The following is a 22,179-nucleotide window of genomic DNA, read 5'->3' as shown; positions in this document are numbered from 1 at the left end:
AATGAACCGAACCGTGACCTCTAAACCGAGGTACGTACCGAACCGAAATGTTTGTGTACCATTAGACCCTTAGTATTTTAACATACAAGTGTTTGATTGTGAGGCATTAAAAGCCACAAAATGCAACGGGTCCACCAGACCCACAGACGCTGGCTGAGTAACAACAATATAAACATTACACAAGGGTTAAACACATTTATCAAATGTAACCCCTGATCTATACATGTATCTATTTATGTGCAAATGTTTGACAGAAAATCTCGTCATAATTGAATAACTATGAGACCTCTGAATTCCGGAGATGGGGAGGGGGAAGGGTGTATATTGTAGCGTCCCGGAAGAGTTAGTGCTGCAAGGGGTTCTGGGTATTTGTTCTGTTGTGTTTATGTTGTGTTACGGTGCGGATGGTCTCCCGAAATATGTTTGTCATTCTTGTTTGGTGGGGGTTCACAGTGTGGCGCATATTTGTAACAGTGTTAAAGTTGTTTATACGGCCACCCTCAGTGTGACCTGTGTGGCTGTTGACCAAGTATGCATGGCATTCACTTGTGTGTGTGTGTAGAAACCGCATATATTATATAGCTGGGGCTGACACGCTGTTTATATGGAGGAAAAGTGGACGGGACGACAGGTTGTAGAGGACGCTAAAGGGGATGCCCTTGAGGCACGCCCCCAATATTGATGTCCGTCTGGAAATCGGGAGAATGGTTGCCCCGGGAGATTTTCGGGAGGGGCGCTCAAATTCGGGAGTCTCCCGAGAAAATCGGGAGGGTTGGCAAGTATGGTTTACAGATGAGGTTATAGATAAGGTTATCCAGGGTAAATCCCACCTAACCTTATCCTTGTCCACACACACACAATGGTCGTTTAAGACCCCCCTAGTACACATGCGCGGAAAATGCGCACGTCATAGTCACCTCTAGTGTTGCTTTGTGTGCAAGTTCTTAAATTAAACTTAACTTATCTGAACAATATCCAGTGTTGTGGTATTTCAATTAACTGGAATCCAGTGTGCTGTGGGGCCCTATTGTAGTGAATCACACCTGAGCCATCATAAATTAATCAAATCTTTATTAGACACGTAAACAATGTGATAAAGAACATTTTACATCAGTCAATCTAGAGATCTAGATATCTGGTCAGGACACTCCTCACTCTTTTGTCTTCACCTTCATTGTCCATTCGTTTTTGGTGACTTTATATACTCTGGACCTAGACGTTGAGTCCGCGACATACATGGCGGACAATAACTGATACAGTCTGCTTTGCCAGTCCAAATGCATTCGCTGTTTTCTGTAGTCTTCCCTCGTCGGCCAGGTAATACAAAGCACATGCTACCTTTTTTATCACATCCACGGTAGCCCGCATTCTCGTTGTCTCTTCTTCGACAAATGGACAGTTTTCCCTAAGTAGAATCACAGCTGACCTGGACATTGGAAAGTTCTCTTACCGTCTGAGATGTGTTGTATCCTAAATAGCTGCAATCGCTTTCTCTTAAGGTATTCATGTGTGATTTCCACAAGCGTCTGTACAGGTAGAGGAAGGAGAAACACGGGCATGTCTGGATGACTCGCCTCCATATTTCCAGTGGTTAACTCCGCTTTTTTATGAAGCTGGCTGTGGCGCGTTCTTTCTGACGTCCCTTCCTGTGTGGGGGCTCGGTCTTTCTGGCGTCACTTCCTCTCCGAACTCAGTTTGGAAACGATCAATGAGTCCATACAAAACTAAGAGCCGGAGATTCAAGAAATTACGTCCCGTGTAAAAAATTGTCCGAGGAGGGGAACCTTAAATGCTGGTTTAGTGTGGCTGAAACGGGGCTTAGGCTAAATAATTATTCGTTTAAGGGCCCTTAGTATAGACATAGCCTTAGCTTCCTCTTTGATGTGGGCCATCTTGGTTAGGTATTTTTAGTGAACTCTAGAGACTCACCACAGGGGTGATGAAAGGATGGTCAGCGCCGAGAGCTGCGGCCTACCACCATGACCCTGCACTCCCTTCCCTCTGTTGCTAGATATCTGGAGATGTATGTTGTAATATGTATATGTGCTTTGCTATGGAGGTTTTTTCCCACTCCAGACTGAGCCCCCTTAGGAGCCCAGTCTAGATTGTATTTTTTTATTCATCCTTCCCCAGCGTTTTACCTTTTTCCCATCTTTTACGGGGCGCCTTGTGGCGACCCATCAGCGTTCCTGTTCTGTAACCCTGTACACCAGGCCTGGGCAATTATTTTGACTCGGGGGCCAAATGTAGAGAAAAAAATGAGTCTGGGGGCCGGTATATCTATTTTTAGGAAAACTAATACAAAACCTCACAATAAAGTCTGATTGAATGCTAAACATTTTATGACAGACCGCCTTAAAAACGGAATGGAATTTTATTTTGTTCTATGAACGATAAAATCCTGAATATTGAGAACATATAAACGTCACACCCCCTCAATCGACATATTTTACAATCAAGCCAAATGCAACAAAAATGCAACAAACACAGCGAAATATGAACGTGAAGGGTAAAAAAAACAAAAAACACATGTACAATCTGATATATGTGATATATCACTAAGCTTTAGAACTTTCTTGTAAAAATCTCCTTCCACGTCTGTCCCTGACACCCACATTTCAGGCTGGCCGCTCTGGAAATACTCTGTGGAAATGCTCCCCACCCACACTGCTTGGTGCCTCGTCTGACCTGCTGTGACATAGATTACCATAGTAACTAGCAGGGTTGTACGGTATACGGGTATTAGTAAATTACCGCGATACAAATGAATCATATTCGGTACCATACCGCCTCTGAAAAGTACTGTGTCGCCACACCCTAACATTTTTTGTTAAAATAAAGCCAAAAATGCAATTTTTTCTGGTCCCCTTAATTTAGAAAAGTATCGAAAAGTACCGAAAAGTTTCAAAATAATATTGGTATCAGGACAACACTAGTCACTAAAATGCTAAAGCGCAGATTCCAACCATTGAAATATGTTGTTTAGTTCAAGACTTATGGTAATTTGAAAACATGACTGCATATCATAATGGCGGCTACACTTTCCATCTTAAAGGGGAACATTATCACCAGACCTATGTAAGCGTCAATATATACCTTGATGTTGCAGAAAAAATACCTTTTTTTTTTAAACCGATTTCCGAACTCTAAATGGGTGGATTTTGGCGAATTAAACGCCTTTCTAATATTCGCTCTCGGAGCGATGACGTCACAACGTGACGTCACATCGGGAAGCAATCCGCCATTTTCTCAAACACCGAGTCAAATCAGCTCTGTTATTTTCCGTTTTTTCGACTGTTTTCCGTACCTTGGAGACATCATGCCTCGTCGGTGTGTTGTCGGAGGGTGTAACAACACGAACAGGGACGGATTCAAGTTGCACCAGTGGCCCAAAGATGCGAAAGTGGCAAGAAATTGGACGTTTGTTCCGCACACTTTACCGACGAAAGCTATGCTACGACAGAGATGGCAAGAATGTGTGGATATCCTGCGACACTCAAAGCAGATGCATTTCCAACGATAAAGTCAAAGAAATCTGCCGCCAGACCCCCATTGAATCTGCCGGAGTGTGTGAGCAATTCAGGGACAAAGGACCTCGGTAGCACGGCAAGCAATGGCGGCAGTTTGTTCCCGCAGACGAGCGAGCTAAACCCCCTGGATGTCTTGGCTCACATCAACTCCAAAACTGGACAGATCAGCTTTCAGGAAAAGAGAGCGGATGAGGGTATGTCTACAGAATATATTAATTGATGAAAATTGGGCTGTCTGCACTCTCAAAGTGCATGTTGTTGCCAAAAGTATTTCATATGCTGTAAACCTACTTCATAGTTGTTAGTTTCCTTTAATGCCAAACAAACACATACCAATCGTTGGTTAGAAGGCGATCGCCGAATTCGTCCTCGCTTTCTCCCGTGTTGCTGGCTGTCGTGTCGTTTTTGTCGGTTTCGCTTGCATACGGTTCAAACCGATATGGCTCAATAGCTTCAGTTTCTTCTTCAATTTCGTTTTCGCTACCTGCCTCCACACTACAACCATCCGTTTCAATACATTCGTAATCTGTTGAATCGCTTAAGTCGCTGAAATCCGAGTCTGAATCCGAGCTAATGTCGCTATAGCTTGCTGTTCTTTCCGCCATGTTTGTTTGTGTTGGCTTCACTATGTGACGTCACAGGAAAATGGACGGGTGTTTATAACGATGGTTAAAATCAGGCACTTTGAAGCTTTTTTTAGGGATATTGCGTGATGGGTACAATTTTGAAAAAAACTTCGAAAAATATAATAAGCCACTGGGAACTGATTTTTAATGGTTTTAACCATTCTGAAATTGTGATAATGTTCCCCTTTAAAGATCTAAAAAAAATATTTGGGAATGTCCGGCGGGCCAGATTGAAAAGCTCAACGGGCCGCATGTGGCCCCCGGGCCTTAATTTACCCAGGTCTGATGTACACTGTTTGTTTGTCTCATCTTGAATGGGTTTGTGCTGAAAACAAAGTTTTGTTGTACTTGCGCAATGACAATAAAGACCTATCTATCTATCTATCTATCTATCTATCTATCTATCTATCTATCTATCTATCTATCTATCTATCTATCTATCTATCTATCTAGTACGGTGGGATGAGGAAAAACTACATTTGTGAAGGTTAGAGCAGTGTTTTTCAACCTTTTTTGAGCCAAGGCACATTTTTTTGCGTTGAAAAAATCCAGAGGCACACCACCAGCAGAAATCATTAAAAAACGAAACTCTGTTGACAGTAAAAAGTCGTTGTCGCAATTGTTGGATATGACCTTAAACCATAACCAACCATGCATCACTGTAGCTCTTGTCTCAAAGTAGGTGTACTGTCACCACCTGTCACATCACGTCGTGACTTATTTGGAGTTTTTTGCTGTTTTCCTGTGTGTAGTGTTTTAGTTCTTGTCTTGCGCTTCTATTTTGGTGGCTTTTTCTCTTTTTTTGGTGTTTTCCTGTAGCAGTTTCATGTCTTCCTTTGAGCGATATTTCCCGCATCTACTTTGTTTTTATCCTTCTTCGTGGGGACATTGTCGATTGTCATGTCATGTTCGGATGTACATTGTGGACGCCATCTTTGCGCCACAGTAAGTCTTTGCTGTTGTCCAGCATTCTGTTTTTGTTTACTTTGTAGCCAGTTCAGTTTTAGTTTTGTTCCGCATAGCCTTCCCTAAGCTTTAATGCCTTTTATTAGGGGCACTTACCTTTTGTTTATTTTTTGTTTAAGCATTAAATACATTTTTATCTGCACACTGCCGCCTGCTGTTTCCCACATCTACAAAGCAGTTAGCTACCTGCTGCCACCTACTGATATGGAAGAGTATTACACGGTTACTCTGCCAAGCTCTAGACAGCACCGACACTCAACAACAACACATCATTTGCAGACTATAATTACTGGTTTGCAAAAAATATTTTTAACCCAAATAGGTGAAATTAGATCATCTCCCACGGCACACCAGACTGTATCTCACGGCACACTAGTGTGCCGCGGCACAGTGGTTGAAAAACACTGGGTTAGAGCACTGAAAGGAGCGTGAGCTGTTAGCTGTTGGACAGGTATTTCACGTGAAAAACTAAAGAGACAAGGTTTATTGTAACTGAGCGCTGGAGAGGATTCGCTGTTAGCTGGCAGTTTGACTTTTGACCGCGGCAACGTCGGCCATCTTGGTCAGGAATTGGGTCGAACTAGCGCGAGTGTTGAACAGCCAAACTGCATCAAGCTGTCCCATTTAAGCCATTTAATGAATTAAGTCAATCATTAAGATTTTGAGGAAGCATAAGGAAGCTTTAATATCTATAATCCACTACGCTATATGTGCCCGAACAAGAAAGATGATTATTATTATTCGTGAAGACAGTCTGGCTTTGTTGTGTGCAGGTTATTTTCAGAATCGGTCACGCTGATTCTATTTGCAGTGCTTGTGTTTTTACACTCACACAGGTGGCAATGACTCAGTCCCCACCACGCCAGCCCACACTCCGTTTTACCCCTCGCACTGTAACGGTATTCCAAATGTATGTGTAGCACGATATGCACACACAAATATAGTCCTTCGGACACGCCCAGGTTAGGGTGACAATGGTTGCTATGGCAACACGGCATAGACAGCCTCTCAGGTGTCAAGTTTTGTTTCAATGTGACACCCTCCACCCCCTACCAGGAATTAGTCCGGCCCAGACAGAACCTCTGGCATCCGTTTATAGACGAGTCCATACTTTTTTGATTGATTGATTGGAACTTTTATTTGTAGATTGCACAGTACAGTACATATTCCGTACAATTGACCACTAAATGGTAACACCCGAATAAGTTTTTCAACTTGTTTAAAGGGGAACATTATCACAATTTCAGAAGGGTTAAAACCATTAAAAATCAGTTCCCAGTGGCTTATTTTATTTTTCAAAGTTTTTTTCAAAATTTTACCCATCACGCAATATCCCTAAAAAAAGCTTCAAAGTGCCTGATTTTAACCATCGTAAACACCCGTCCATTTTCCTGTGACGTCACATAGTGATGCCAACACAAACAAACATGGCGCATAGAACAGCAAGCTATAGCGACATTAGCTCGGATTCAGACTCGGATTTCAGCGGCTTAAGCGATTCAACAGATTACGAATGTATTGAAACGGATGATTGTAGTGTGGAGGCAGGTAGCGAAAACGAAATTGAAGAAGAAACTGAAGCTATTGAGCCATATCGGTTTGAACCGTATGCAAGCGAAACCGACGAAAACGACACGACAGCCAGCGACACAGGAGAAAGCGAGGACGAATTCGGCGATCGCCTTCTAACCAACGATTGGTATGTGTTTGTTTGGCATTAAAGGAAACTAACAACTATGAACTAGGTTTACAGCATATGAAATACATTTGGCAACAACATGCACTTTGAGAGTGCAGACAGCCCAATTTTCATCAATTAATATATTCTGTAGACATACCCTCATCCGCTCTCTTTTCCTGAAAGCTGATCTGTCCAGTTTTGGAGTTGATGTCAGCAGGCCAGGGAAGCTAGGGTTGATATTCTTCTCTTGATCATCTTCGGTGGCATAAGGGACGGTGTGAGCCAAGACATCCAGGGGGTTTAGCTCGCTCGTCTGCGGGAACAAACTGCCGCCATTGCTTGCTGTGCTACCGAGGTCCTTTGTCCCTGAATTGCTCACACACTCCGGCAGATTCAATGGGGGTCTGGCGGCAGATTTCTTTGACTTTAAGGCTGAAACGACGCGTCGACGTCATCGGTTACGTAAATACGTCGACGCCGTTTTTGTGCGTCGGCGCGTCGCATATTTACGTCACACTACTGTCATGGCGGAGCGCAAAGCAGACGATGCGAGCGAGGGGAAAAAAGCACGCCAAAAGTCGTCAAAAGTGTGGGAGTATTTCAATTGTATGCACACTGTGTCGAGCGGAAATGGCCTATCATAGCAGCACAACGGCTATGAACGAACATTTGAAAAGAAAACCCCTGACAGCGTTCTTGCCATCACCATCAACAAGTCAATCGTCCGCGTGCGTATACGTTGTCATTATTACACAAAAACATGAATGTGTCATTTGTATCTGCGTTGTAAATTCATAAACTAAAGCACCGTTTCGCTCTGAGAGGCGCGTTTGGCGTTCCTGTTCAGTGTTTACAAAGACGCGCTCCTCTTTAACGCTGTGGAGAGGCGGCGGCGGCCAGCGAGCGGCGAGGCGGGGCGCGCCGGGAGCGACGCCGCAATCGTGCCCAGGTGCGCGATCCGCGCAGTTGGAAGAGAAAAGACTTTGTGTAAAATTAAAAGATTGTAAACCTGGCAAAGCCGTCTGGCGTTCAGTCTGTCGGTCCTGAAAGAACCCCACGGCACAAGACGTGTCACAAACGCTAACGTTAATTAGTTGTGCAAATACCTTTTACAACATTAACAGTTACATATACTATGTACAAACGAACAATTAACTTTCACTTTAATCATTCTATCATTGTTGTGTTATTAAGCAAAATAAGCAATACTTTTACTTTTGTTGAAATGTTTACACTGTACACTTTTTTGTATTGGATGTTTAGCTTTATTTTTGCACATTTTAGCAAATAAGCAATAATTTTACTTTTGTTGAAATGTTTACACTTGTTACAGAATATTTCCGTTTTGCACTTTTTTGTATTGGATGTTTATCTTTATTTTTGCACATTTTAAAGCAAAATAAGCAATACTTTTACTTTTGAAATGCTTATACTATTCCAGAATATTAAGATTTGCACTGGATGTTTACTTTTATATTTGCACATTAAAAAGCAAATAAGCTACTTTTAATTTTGTTAAATATTAAAAGTTTTAAATGTTTACATTGTTACAGAATATTTTGTCATGTTGTTGTCAATGTTGACTGAGTGGCCATACTTTTTTTTTTGTAAATAAAAGCCATGCCTTTTGAAAAAACTGGCCTACATTTATTTTTTCCTCTTCATTTTAAATAAATAAAAAAATCGGTAAAAGGAAAAATAATCTATAGATTAATCGAAAAAATAATCTATAGATTAACCGATTAATCGAAAAAAAAATAATCTATAGATTAATCGATAGAAAAATAATCGTTAGCTGCAGCCCTATTTGACTTTATCGTTGGAAATGCATCTGCTTTGAGTGTCGCAGGATATCCACACATTCTTGCCATCTCTGTCGTAGCATAGCTTTCGTCGGTAAAGTGTGCGGAACAAACGTCCAATTTCTTGCCACTTTCGCATCTTTGGGCCACTGGTGCAACTTGAATCCGTCCCTGTTCGTGTTGTTACACCCTCCGACAACACACCGACGAGGCATGATGTCTCCAAGGTACTGAAAACAGTCCAAAAAACGGAAAATAACAGAGCTGATTTGACTCGGTGTTTGAGAAAATGGCGCATTGCTTCCCGATGTGACGTCACGTTGTGACGTCATCGCTCCGAGAGCGAATAATAGAAAGGTGTTTAATTCGCCAAAATTCACCCATTTAGAGTTCGGAAATCGGTTAAAAAAATATATGGTCTTTTTTCTGCAACATCAAGGTATATATTGACGCTTACATAGGTCTGGTGATAATGTTCCCCTTTAAGTCGGGGTCCACGTAAATCAATTCATGGTATAAATATATACTATCATCATAATACAGTCATCACACAAGTTAATCATCAGAGTATATACATTGAATTATTTACATTATTTAGAATCCGGGGGGTGGGATGTGGAGGGGGGTTTGATTTCAGCACCTCAGTCATAGGGTGACCAGGTGTCCGGATTTAGGCCGGACAGTCCGGATTTTTAATGCCCTGTCCGGCGTCCGGCGCAGCTTCAAGCCGGACACGTATTTGTCCTCCTTTTTGAGGCACTAGGCTTGAAGAGCGGAGTTTTTTCATCTTTGCTGGGCTGCAGCGCGATAGCCAATCAAAGACCGTAAAAAATGCCCCCAACGCAGTAACGTATCAAATGATTGGCTAAGAGCTGTGTCGGATACAAATCTGCTTATCATTGGTTAAAAAAGTAAACAAGGGTCCATGTGCTGTTGCGGCATGACATTGACAGAAAGTTAGCATCATGCCAAAACGCAAGACCTCGTTTAATTCTGAATGGATAAAAGAGAACGAATTTATAACGAAAAGCAGCCGAGACTCATTCCATGGCTTCTGCACACTTTGTCGATGTGATGTCGACGTAAGTAGTCAGGGGAAAGCTGCAATTGAACGGCATGCGGTGCTCGGATAAACATAAAAGTAATAAACGTGCGGTAGGTACTTCTTCAATGAGGACATTTTTTCATGAAGTTTCGTCGCCCCTGGATGACAAGATAACCGCTGCGGAGCTGTGCAAGGTGTACCATGCTGTAAAGCAGTGGTTCTCAAATGGTACCCTGGGGGTATGTAATGTAATGTAAGTTCATAAACTGAACATCAAATCAAGTAGGCTATTCCATTCATTACCATAAACCCAGAGTTTCCCCCCATGCCATGATGGTTTGACCCTCACTAAAATGTCTGTCGAAAAGAAATGCAACAATGCAATATTCAGTGTTGACAGCTAGATTTTTTGTAGACATGTTCCATAAATATTGATGTTAAAGATTTCTTTTTTTGTGAAGAAATGTTTAGAATTAAGTTCCTGAATCCAGGTGGATCTCTATTACAATCCCCAAAGAGGGCACTTTAAGTTGATGATTACTATATGTGTAGAAATCTTTATTTATAATTGAATCACTTGTTTATTTTTCAACAAGTTTTTAGTTATTTTATATATATTTTTCCAAATAGTTCAAGAAAGACCACTACAAATTAGCAATATTTTGCACTGTTATACAATTTAATAAATCAGAAACTGATGACATAGTGCTGTATTTTACTTCTTTATCTCTTTTTTTCAACCAAAAATGCTTTGCTCTGATTAGGGGGTACTTGAATTAAAAAAATGTTCACAGGGGGTACATCACTGAAAAAAGGGTTGAGAACCACTGCTGTAAAGCATCACCAGTCCTACAGAAGTTTAGACTGCGGCATGAAAGTGGACCGGGAGATTTTCAGTGACTAGCCCACAGCTAAAGGGATGGCCTGTGGCCGAACAAAAGCCAAGGCATTGTGCGAGAACGTCATCGCTCACTATTCAGTACAGGAACATACCGACTACATAAAAGAAAACAACCTACCCTTTTCCGTGGCAACCGACGCCTCAAATAAAGGAACAAACAAGTGTTTTCCCATTGTGGTAAGGTATTTTCACTTTGATGAAGACATCCAACATGTCCTGTTGGATTTTTATAGTGACAGCAACGAAACGTCAGAAGCCATAACAAACCAGCTGCTGGCAAAACTTGAGATGTCTGGCTTAGAGGTGAAAAACATGTCTGCATATGCAGCAGACAATGCCAGTGTCAATTGTGGCAAACATAACAGTGTGTATCAGAAGCTGAAACTGAGCCAAAAAGATGTGCTCCCTGCAAACTGTTTGGCCCATATTCTGCATAACGCAACCAGATATGCAGCAAGCAGCCTTGATGTTGATGTGGAAAATTTTTTGTGGCATTTTTCTTTTTATTATATATGTTAACTACATTTAAGTCCACACATGTTATGCTTTGTGGCACTCTGCACTTGAAAAGATTAATCTCAGTGGTCACTTTTTGAACACCACAATGTATTGAATAAATACAAATACTGTTAACAAACACTTGACTTTAATATTTTTTCCTATTCAGCCACACAAACATCATCTTTAAACCACTCAAAATTGTACTATAAATAAGGTATACCAGAGTCCTATGTACACCATAGTAATTTATTGATATGCCGCATAATGTCCTCCTTTTTGGTGTCATGGAAATGGTCACCCTACTCAGTCATCAACAATTGCATCATCTGAGAAATGGACATTGACACAGTGTAGGTCTGACTTGGTAGGATATGTACAGCGAGCAGTGAACAAAGTGAGTTCAGAAAGCATAAGAACAAGGATATACATTTGATTATATACATTTGATTATTTACATTTAATTATTTACAATCCGGGGAGGTGGGATGTGGTGGGGGGAGGGTGTTAGTCAAGGGTTGTAGTTGCCTGGAGGTGTTCTTTTAGTGTGGTTTTGAAGGAGGGTAGAGATGCACTTTCTTTTACACCTGTTGGGAGTGCATTCCATATTGATGTGGCATAGAAGGAGAATGGGTTAAGCCCTTTGTTAGATCGGAATCTGGGTTTAACGTGGTTTGTGGAGCTCCCCCTGGTGTTGTGGTTATGGCGGTCATTTACGTTATGTAAGTAGTTTGACATGTACTTTGGTATCAGGGAGGTGTAGCGAATTTTATAAACTAGGCTCAGTGCAAGTTGTTTTACTCTGTCCAGCCCACTTTGGAGAAGTGGGTAGCCTGAAAGGCGCTTGTGACAAGTTAGCTACGGCAACAAACAGACCTCCGCCAAGGCTGACTAATCTACCCATTGATTGCCAAACAATCCTGATGCACCAGGTGATGTTGTTCCACTCCGGTCCTGTCGGTGGTGGCAATGCAACGTGCCGTCTGCTGGATGGAGCGGGTCGTTGTACCAATACAAGAAGATGTTGCATTATTTGTATACTTTACTTATATAACAAACTAGCAGTTTTGGTTTTATGCACTATTTTTTACAGTTATTTGTTCATACAGCGTTGGTGGTATAGTGGTGAGCATAGCTGCCTTCCAAGCAGTTGACCCGGGTTCGACTCCCGGCCAACGCACTCCTTTTACCATGAATTGAAGTTGAAAAACTTATTCGGGTGTTACTATTTAGTGGTCAATTGTACGGAATATGTACTGTACTGTGCAATCTACTAATAAAAGTCTCAATCAATCAATCAATACCAATTTTTGCAGTATTTCGTAGAGTTTTGGAGTTTTTGACTAACACAGTTTTGACGCTTTTTAGCATTCTTTACAAACTTTTTTTGTTCTTTCAGTTTTGTACATATTTTTGATTAACTACCCCAAAAACAAATAGGACTTTTTAACATGATGCACAATGTTTTGTTTTTTTGCTTTTAACAGTAGTCACGTGTTATTCAGCCAGTCATGTAGCGAACTTGTAATTTTGGATGAATGAATGAAATGACAGCATCATCAGCGTACATTCGTATATTAAGCTCTGGGCATACATCCTTAATATACAGTAGGGCTGCACGATATGGTTGAAAAAGGGTTTTATATCAGTAGACATCAATAATTATAGATTTTTTTTTTATGACCTATCAAAAATAAGGACCAGGAGAAAAATATATTAAATGAAAAATGTTGACTTATTTCAAAGGTAACCTTCCTCTGATTATAATCCCCTCAGCTATCAAGGCAAAAAGGAAAGAAAAATGGAAAACAAAATTCTAAAATAACATTAAACACTTAACAATTCATTTTTAAAATTAATGTGCAAAAACAAGGAATATGTTAGAAATGCTTAATAAACTGTACAAAATAGTGCAAAGTGTGAACATGAAAATAACTATTTTCTGCAGGTTTAGTGCCAGGAAGTTACGGTTGTGCTCTAAAGGGTGAGCGCGGCTGAGGTGGTGTGGTATAACCGGTCTTGGTGGGGACGAGCGCCTTGGATCGTTTACAGAACCCACTGGTCTGACTGCGGTCCGTTTTTAAAAAAATCCAAAAAAACTGCCATATTGTCGAAGTGACTTTTCCTGTTTCATCCACAATTTGTTCATTTTTACTTTCCCTTTCTCACTCATTGCAAAGAATCAACCATGAGACAACAAGACGGTGCAAACTTGATAATTGATAGTTAGGCTGTTATCATGTCACTCCCACTGATCGGTGATCATTTCCTGTGTTGCTCGGTTACCAAAGAGCGAGTGCCTTTGTTCATGCAACCAACCTTGCTTCGCAACTTCCGGTTTCTTCCGACATATAAGAAAAAGAAATGATCTAATTTTTCATCGACCGCATTTTTCATTGATATCTATTTCGTGTCTATGGCGATATATATATATTGATATAGTTTTATAGCCCAGCCCTAATATACAGTGAAAAAAGCAAAGGTCTAGGGATCAATCCTTAAGGCACACCAACTGAGTTTTTGAGCTAGGGGGACTCAAACACAATTTCTATTGGTTATCAGAATCCGAGACCTGATGATCTACTGTGTTGAATGCCTTTTTGAGGTCTTGGAACACAGCATACATTTAATCTTTTCTAAAAACACACCGTTGGCTGACTCTGTGGTCCTCTGTGAATCCTCTGAAGTGGCCTAGAAACTTTGCCTGGATATTCAATCACAAGTTTCGAGACCCACTTCTCAGCAACCTCAGCTATAATAGGGAGGATGCTGATTGGTCTGTAATTGGATGCTGATGTCTTATGGGCGTCACTGTAGCTGTCCTCCAGGATGACGGTACCTCCTTTGAAGCCAGGGATTGGTTAACTACCATCATCATTAAATGTATCAGTGCCTCAGAATATGGTTTTAAGACATCTTTGTCTAAGTTAGACACATCTATGGCCTTCGAACATTTCAATAAAGAAATAATATTTTTGTCTTTTCCCTCAGTCATCTGCACAAGTTCAAAGACGGGCTGAGTAACCATAATTGGGTTGAGTGAAACATTAGAGGGGGTAATTTCTAGCACACTGTCTGAAAAAGATGTATTCAATGTGTTGGCCAATATCATTGGGTCTTTTACCAAGACGTTATTTACCTTCAGTTCTAGAGTTTACCCAGTAACTTATTTCAAAAAATCTGTTGGCAGCCCTTCTCACCAGCGGTGTAACCTTGTTACATGCATGGGTACATTTCTGTCTGTCAACTCAACAGCCAGCCCAGACTTCCAAGTCTCTAGTCTTCATTGCTGTTTCGCACTTTGTGTCTAACCATGGGTATTCTACATAGTTCTGTAGTTTTTTTTAAACTAACACATACCTAGTTTTTGGAGTATTTGACATAGTTGTGTAAGTGTTTTCAACAAATGTATTTGTGCATTTTTTAAACAACTTTTTGTGTCATAGTTTTACAATTGTATTTACTCTTTAACTACTTTTTGGGTAGTGTTATACACAGTTTTTTTTTTTCCACTATCCTGTAATATGTCTGCATTGTATTTTGCATATTTTTTACATTTTTAAAAATATTTTTTGTGTAATAGTTGCATAGTTTTTATTACCCTTCAACTAGTTTGGGTAGTACAGTATTTTACAAAGTTTTGAAGTTGTTTTCAACTAACCTATAGTACTTTTGCATAGTATTTTGCATAGTTTGATTTTTTTTAACTGTCCAACTTGTTTTTGTATACATTTCTTGTGTGTGGTAGTTGTATAGTTTGTTTTACTCTAAAACTAGTTTTTGGGTAGTATTCTGCATTTCTTTTTTTACTTTTTAGTGTAATAGTTGCACAGTTTTGTTTTTACTATTCTACCAGTTTTTGTGTAGTATTTTAAGATATATTTGTAGTTGTTTTTTAACTTACTAACTCACTTGTTTTTGCAACATATTTTGCATAGTTTCCAAAACATGTTTTGTGTATATATTATATTAATATATGTAAGAGTTGTCTAGTTTTTTTTACCCTTCAACTAGTTTTTTGGGTCGTATTTTACATAGTTTTGTAGATGTCAACTATTCTATAGTATTTGTCATACCGATTTGCAAAGTTTTTAGATTTATTTAAAAGGAACTGTGTAAAAGTTGCACAGTTTTTCACCCTTCAACTAGTTTTTGGGTATTATTTTACAAAGTTTTGTAAAACATTTTTAACTGGCTTACTCGTTTTTGCATACACACATTCTGTTGTGTGCAGTAGTTGCATAGTTTTGTTTTTAAACTCTTTAACTAGTTTTTGGGTAGTATTTGGCACAGTTTTGCGTTAACAAAACGTTTTTGTGTAATTGCTGCATAGTTTTGTTTTTATTATTGAACCAGTTTTTGTGTAGTATTTTAGACAGATTTGTAGTTTTTTGAACTTACTAACTCACTTGTTTTTGCATCACATTTTGCATAGTTCTAAAGTTTACAAATAAATGTTGTGTAGTAGTTGCATATTTTACTCTTCAATTACTTTTTGAGAAATATTTGCTATAGTTTTGTAGTTGCTTTCAGCTATACTATAATATTTTTGCATAGTTTTGAAATTTTATTTTAAAAACTTGTGTAATAGTTACATAGTTTTTTTTTACCCTTCAACTGGCTTCGGTAGTATTTTACATAGTTTTGTAGTTTTTTAAGATGTCTAACTAACTTGTTTTTGCATACATACGTTGTTTGTCTGCAGTAGTTACATAGTTTATTTTTACTCTTTAACTCGTTTTTGGGTAGTATTCTGCACAGTTATGTAGTTTTCTTTTTTTTAAACTTTTCGTGTCATTGTTCCAAAGCTTTGTTTTCTACTATTCAACTTGTTTTTTGCATTGTTTTACATACTTTTGCAGTTGTTTTTTTAACTTACAAACGTACTTATTTTTGCATACATATAAATTTTTATGCGGCACTTTTTTTTTAAACTAGCCAACCTTTTTTGGGGTACTATTCTGCATATTTTTTTAGTATCTACCTAGTTTTGTGTTGTACTCAAACAGTTGCGTAGTTGTTTGTTTACTAACTTTTTTTACATAGTTAATTTTTTTAACATATTTATTTTGTGTAGAATTGGCATAGTTATGTCTCCTTTGACAGCATAAACTCATCAGGAAGAGATTGACAATGTTGTGGGGCGCAGGTGTTGACTGTGCAAATCCTCTTGATGCCTAACACACATACACACACGCACGTACTCCCCCCCACACACACCCACTCAGTCAGCAGTATATATCGGACCGAAAATGTAATCTGTGCTAATCTGGATTAGACATCTAAACAGGCATCAGTCAAACCTCTCTTCCTTTCCATTTATCTTTGGCTCCATGTTACACAACAAACAATCTGTGTGTGTGTGTGTGTGTGTGTGTGTGTGTGTGTGTGTGTGTGTGTGTGTGTGTGTGTGTGTGTTCTTGTATTTCTAACCTTCTTGAGACATCAACAAGGAAAAGTACCGTCCATGTGAGGACTGGTGTTAGTTAGTTAGTTAAGTTAGGACCGAAATCATGGTCCCAATACAGAAAACCATTGCATCTAACAGAGATTGTCAACTCTGTCAAAATTAGGGTGGTCCCAAAAAGGAGGGATTTTTCAAATTGACTGTGTTTCGGTTTTAAAAGTGCTCCCCCTCTGGTCAACATATGAAATAACAAGTGTGTGTAAAAATCTGAAGTGCTCCCCCTCTGGCCAACATATGTAATAACAAGTGTATGTAAGAAATTGAAATGCACCCCCTTTGGCCAAAATTAATTACCGTATTTTTCAGAGTATAAATCGCACCGGCCGAAAATGCATAATAAAGAAGGAAAAAAACATATATAAGTCGCTTTTTTTGGGGAAATTTATTTGATAAAACCCAACACCAAGAATAGACATTTGAAAGGCAATTTAAAATAAATAAAGAATAGTGAACAACAGGCTGAATAAGTGTACGTTATATGACGCATAAACAACCAACTGAGAACATGCCTGGTATGTTAACGTAACATATTATGGTAAGAGTCATTCAAATAACTATAACACATAGAACATGCTATATGTTTACCAAACAATCTGTCACTCCTAATCGCTAAATCCGATGAAATCTTATACGTCTAGTCTCTTACGTGAATGAGCTAAATAATATTATTTGATATTTTACGGTAATGTGTTAATAATTTCACACATAAGTCGCTCCTGAGTATAAGTCGCACCCCCGGCCAAACTATGAAAAAAACTGCGACTTATAGTCAAAAAAATACGGTAAACAAAATAAATAAATATGTATTATAGAGACAAACTGTAATAACTTAAAGTAAATAATGAAGATTAAAAAACAATTACAAACAAAAAATTCAAAAAAATAATAATAAACTAAAATCTTACCTTTTTTATATTTGCATAGTATGTACAGTGTTGGGTTAATTACTGAAAAACAGTAACTAGTTATAGTTACTAGTTACTTCATTTCAAAAGTAACTCAGTTACTAACTCAGTTACTTACACCAAAAAGTTATGCGTTACTGTGAAAAGTAACTATTTAGTTACTTCTTTTTTTCTTCTTTTTTTTTTAAAGCTCCAATTAATGCCCTTTTAGCCTTTATTTCAGTACTGTTATTGCACTGGAGAATAATACAATCTGTTGATCAACTTGACATACATTTGTATCACTGAACTCTGCTAAGCAATGTGGTCGACATACAACACACAAAGACAAAGATATGTTACAAAGGCCAATTTGTTTCTGGCCAGAACAAATTGACAAAACTATTTTAAATAGCTGCAACATAACATACATAAGTAACAAACAGCATAATAACAGCATAGCTGTAAAGCAAGAAAGGCACACACTACATACACAAAGCCTAACCAGGCATTTTTTCCTCAAGAAATTCTGACACAAAATCATGTCTGAAGCCCAGAACACTCTACACATTTCCCCAGTTTTAGTTTAGAGATAAGGAAAGATTGGCCTGGCCCACTAGCATCCCTCTTTATGATTGACAGAGTGTGTGTACCTTCAGTTCTGAAAGATGAGCAGAGGCAGAGTTAATCCTTACGTGGTGAAGTGTCATTGGAGTCTCTGTCTCTCTTTACTAGCTTCGTCGAAGCATGTTGCTATGTAGCTTGTTTCAGCAGATTTGAATTGCTGTTTTGGGCAGTAGATGGGATCTTTGATCCAAAGCACAATTTACATTTAACTAAATTGTTATTTTCTTTGTGCTCGACAAAAGAAAAGTAGTGAAAATATCTCCATGTTAGCAAACTCGACTTCTGGCTCCGCCATGATCAGACACGCCCCCCTCCCCCCTCTCCTCCCTCCACACACTCACACTCACACTCACACACAGAGCGCGTGTCTCTCTCTCTTCTCCGGCTTGTGACACAAGAAGAATCAGAACGATGACACAGCAGCCCTCCGATAAAACACACTTTATACTACAAAAAAAGTAACGTAAAATAACGCAGTAACGCATCATGTAGTAACAGTAACTGAATTACTGAATATAAAAAAATAACGCGTTAGATTACTAGTTACTGCCGAATCTAACGGCGTTACAGTAATTACGTTACAAAGTAACGCGTTAGTCCCAACACTGAGTATGTATACATTAATTATGTTGTAAATACAAATCTTTATATATCTAGAAAGAGTTTGGCATTTTTTGGAGGTCTCAAGAAGGTAACAATTACAAAAGTTTGTGGGTACGTGTGTGTGTGCGTATAATAATGTGTATCGTGTCTCCAATTCTTCCTGCTATGCAGCCTAAATGCACAATTTGGGCAAATGGAATATATGGATATAAAATGGATGGATGGATGGATGGAATGGGAACATGGCGAGCAGCTCATCTGTCCTCTAACAGAGTGTAGTTGTATTTTAGCGTGTGTCATGTGACGTCATGCTTGGCCGGCTTTCTAACTCCTTTTGAGGCGTCTTTGTCCCCCGAAATGTTGGTCAAATGTCACAGTTCAACTGTAGGCCAAACCACAGTGTGTTTAAAACACTGTGTGAGGCAAACATGACAACATTCAAAGTCCCACAGAAGTCTTTGCCTCAAGCTAGAGTGTGTGTGTGTGTGTGTGTGTTTGTATGTGTGTGTGTGTGTGTGTGTGTGTGTGTGTGTGTGTGTGTGTGTGTGTGTGTGTGTGTGTGTCAGTCACATTGCTTCCCTTTGGTTGTAGTAGTGGATGCATGAAGTGCTGCTTTAAGACGCCGGTGTCTGCCGTCTGGGACGTGATTAATCCGACATCTGGCACACACGTTTGCTAGTAGTTAGTAGAGAATGTGTGTGTGCGTGCGTGTGTGTGTGTGTGTGTGTGTTTGTGTGTGGCCACTCCAGTGCAACCATGCACATTATTCGACCACGTAATTACCTAAAGGATTTTGATTACTTTTATGTTAATGCATTCAAAATACACCATGTAAAAAAAGTTTTTTGATCCTGTATAGAAGACTGTTTTCTTCTTGCAACTTTTGTGGTTTTATATTCGTAACCTGTTTATTTGTTTTTTTTATGTTATTTTATAACATTATAGTCATTTATTATAATATCATATAATAAAACTAAGGTTCTATTTTAGGTCAAACAACTCGTAGTGTTGAGACTTTATTTTCATAACATGAAAAGTAACTCGAGGTTTTTTCTTTATCACTTTGTATTCACAACGTTACAACTTTTTTATGACTTTATTATCCTAACTTTGTCGCTTTTATTCTGTTAAATTACCAAATTGTAATATCCTGTTGTTTTTTTGCAATATTGCAACATTTTTATCATTTAAATTATGACTTCATTCTTACAATATTAATTTTTTTCGTACCTTTTACAACTTTATTTCCATCACTTTGCCACTTTTATTCTGTTACATTACTGCTTTTTTTTAATATCATGGCTTTTTTGTTGCAATACATTATTACAACAATTTCCCCAAAACATTATGACTTTATTCTCGCAACAATACAACTTTTCTCCTCGTACCTTTTACGACTTAATTCTTCTGACTTTGCCACTTTATTCTTTTACAATACTGCTTTTTTGTAACATAATGGCTTTTTCATTGTAATATTTTAACTTTTTATTGCAACAGTATGACTTTATTTTCACAACATCAAACATTTTTTTCTTGCACCTTTACGATCTTAGCATACCATACAGGTAAAAGCCAGTAAATTAGAATATTTTGAAAAACTTGATTTATTTCAGTAATTGCATTCAAAAGGTGTAACTTGTACATTATATTTATTCATTGCACACAGACTGATGCATTCAAATGTTTATTTCATTTAATTTTGATGATTTGAAGTGGCAACAAATGAAAATCCAAAATTCCGTGTGTCACAAAATTAGAATATTGTGTAAGGCTAATACAAAAAAGGGATTTTTAGAAATGTTGGCCAACTGAAAAGTATGAAAATGAAAAATATGAGCATGTACAATACTCAATACTTGGTTGGAGCTCCTTTTGCCTCAATTACTGCGTTAATGCGGCGTGGCATGGAGTCGATGAGTTTCTGGCACTGCTCAGGTGTTATGAGAGCCCAGGTTGCTCTGATAGTGGCCTTCAACTCTTCTGCGTTTTTGGGTCTGGCATTCTGCATCTTCCTTTTCACAATACCCCCAGATTTTCTATGGGGCTAAGATCAGGGGAGTTGGCGGGCCAATTTAGAACAGAAATACCATGGTCCGTAAACCAGGCACGGGTAGATTTTGCGCTGTGTGCAGGCGCCAAGTCCTGTTGGAACTTAAAATCTCCATCTCCATAGAGCAGGTCAGCAGCAGGAAGCATGAAGTGCTCTAAAACTTGCTGGTAGACGGCTGCGTTGACCCTGGATCTCAGGAAACAGAGTGGACCGACACCAGCAGATGACATGGCACCCCAAACCATCACTGATGGTGGAAACTTTACACTAGACTTCAGGCAACATGGATCCTGTGCCTCTCCTGTCTTCCTCCAGACTCTGGGACCTCGATTTCCAAAGGAAATGCAAAATTTGCATGGTTGGGTGATGGTTTGGGGTGCCATGTCATCTGCTGGTGTCGGTCCACTCTGTTTCCTGAGATCCAGGGTCAACATGCTCATATTTTTCATTTTCATACTTTTCAGTTGGCCAACATTTCTAAAAATCCCTTTTTTGTATTAGCCTTAAGTAATATTCTAATTTTGTGACACACGGAATTTTGGATTTTCATTTGTTGCCACTTCAAATCATCAAAATTAAATGAAATAAACATTTGAATGCATCAGTCTGTGTGCAATGAATAAAAATAATGTACAAGTTACACCTTTTGAATGCAATTACTGAAATAAATCAAGTTTTTCAAAATATTCTAATTTACTGGCTTTTACCTGTATATATATATTTATTTATTTATTTATTTATTTATATGTATACATATATATATATATATATATATATATATATATATATATATATATATATATATATATATATATATATATATATATATATAAATGTTTTTAAATAAATATATAGTCATTCACAATATATAAACATTTTATTTAAATGTCCATACTAGATCGAACAAGTCGTTTTGTTAAGACTTTATTGTAATATTAGAGAATTGTATCATAACATTATGTCTTCATCCTCGCAATCTTACAACTTTTTTCTCGTACATTTTACGACTTTATTCTCCTAACTTTGCGACTTTTATTCTGTTACTTTACTACTTTTTTGTAGTATCATGTCTTTTTCACTGTTATACTACAACATCTTAATCATAACATTATGACTTTATTCTCACAATACATTATCACGACAATTTTCTCGAAACATTATGACTTTATTCTCGCAACAATACGACTTTTTTTCCTCGTACCTTTTACGACTTTATTCTTCTGATTTTGCTACTTCATTCTGTTACAATACTGCTTTTTTGTAACTTAATGTTTTTTTTATTGTCATATTTCAACTATTAATTTTAACATTATGACTTTATTTTCACAACGTCAAACATATTTTTCTTGTACCTTTATGGTTTTAGCACAATATATATATATATATATATATATATATATATATATATATATATATATATATATATATATATATATATATATATATCTCTCAGCTACAATCGGGCGGCTGAGATAGGCTCCAGCGCCCCCCGCGACCCC

At 38.4% G+C, this 22,179-nt stretch overlaps 1 protein-coding gene and 1 non-coding gene across 5 annotated transcripts in view; both read left to right on the top strand.

Moving 5' to 3' along the window:
* limch1a (LIM and calponin homology domains 1a) overlaps positions 1-22,179 on the top strand; it is a 99,619-nt gene that overhangs the window by 1,094 nt on the left and 76,346 nt on the right. The window lies entirely within an intron of this gene.
* Positions 12,158-12,229, top strand: trnag-ucc (transfer RNA glycine (anticodon UCC)). Its single transcript has one exon. It is a non-coding gene; the product is annotated as a tRNA-Gly (tRNA).

This window comes from Nerophis lumbriciformis, linkage group LG25 (assembly GCF_033978685.3).
Source record: "Nerophis lumbriciformis linkage group LG25, RoL_Nlum_v2.1, whole genome shotgun sequence".
Lineage (NCBI taxonomy): Eukaryota > Metazoa > Chordata > Actinopteri > Syngnathiformes > Syngnathidae > Nerophis > Nerophis lumbriciformis.
This window is presented reverse-complemented; position numbering and strand designations above follow the sequence as displayed.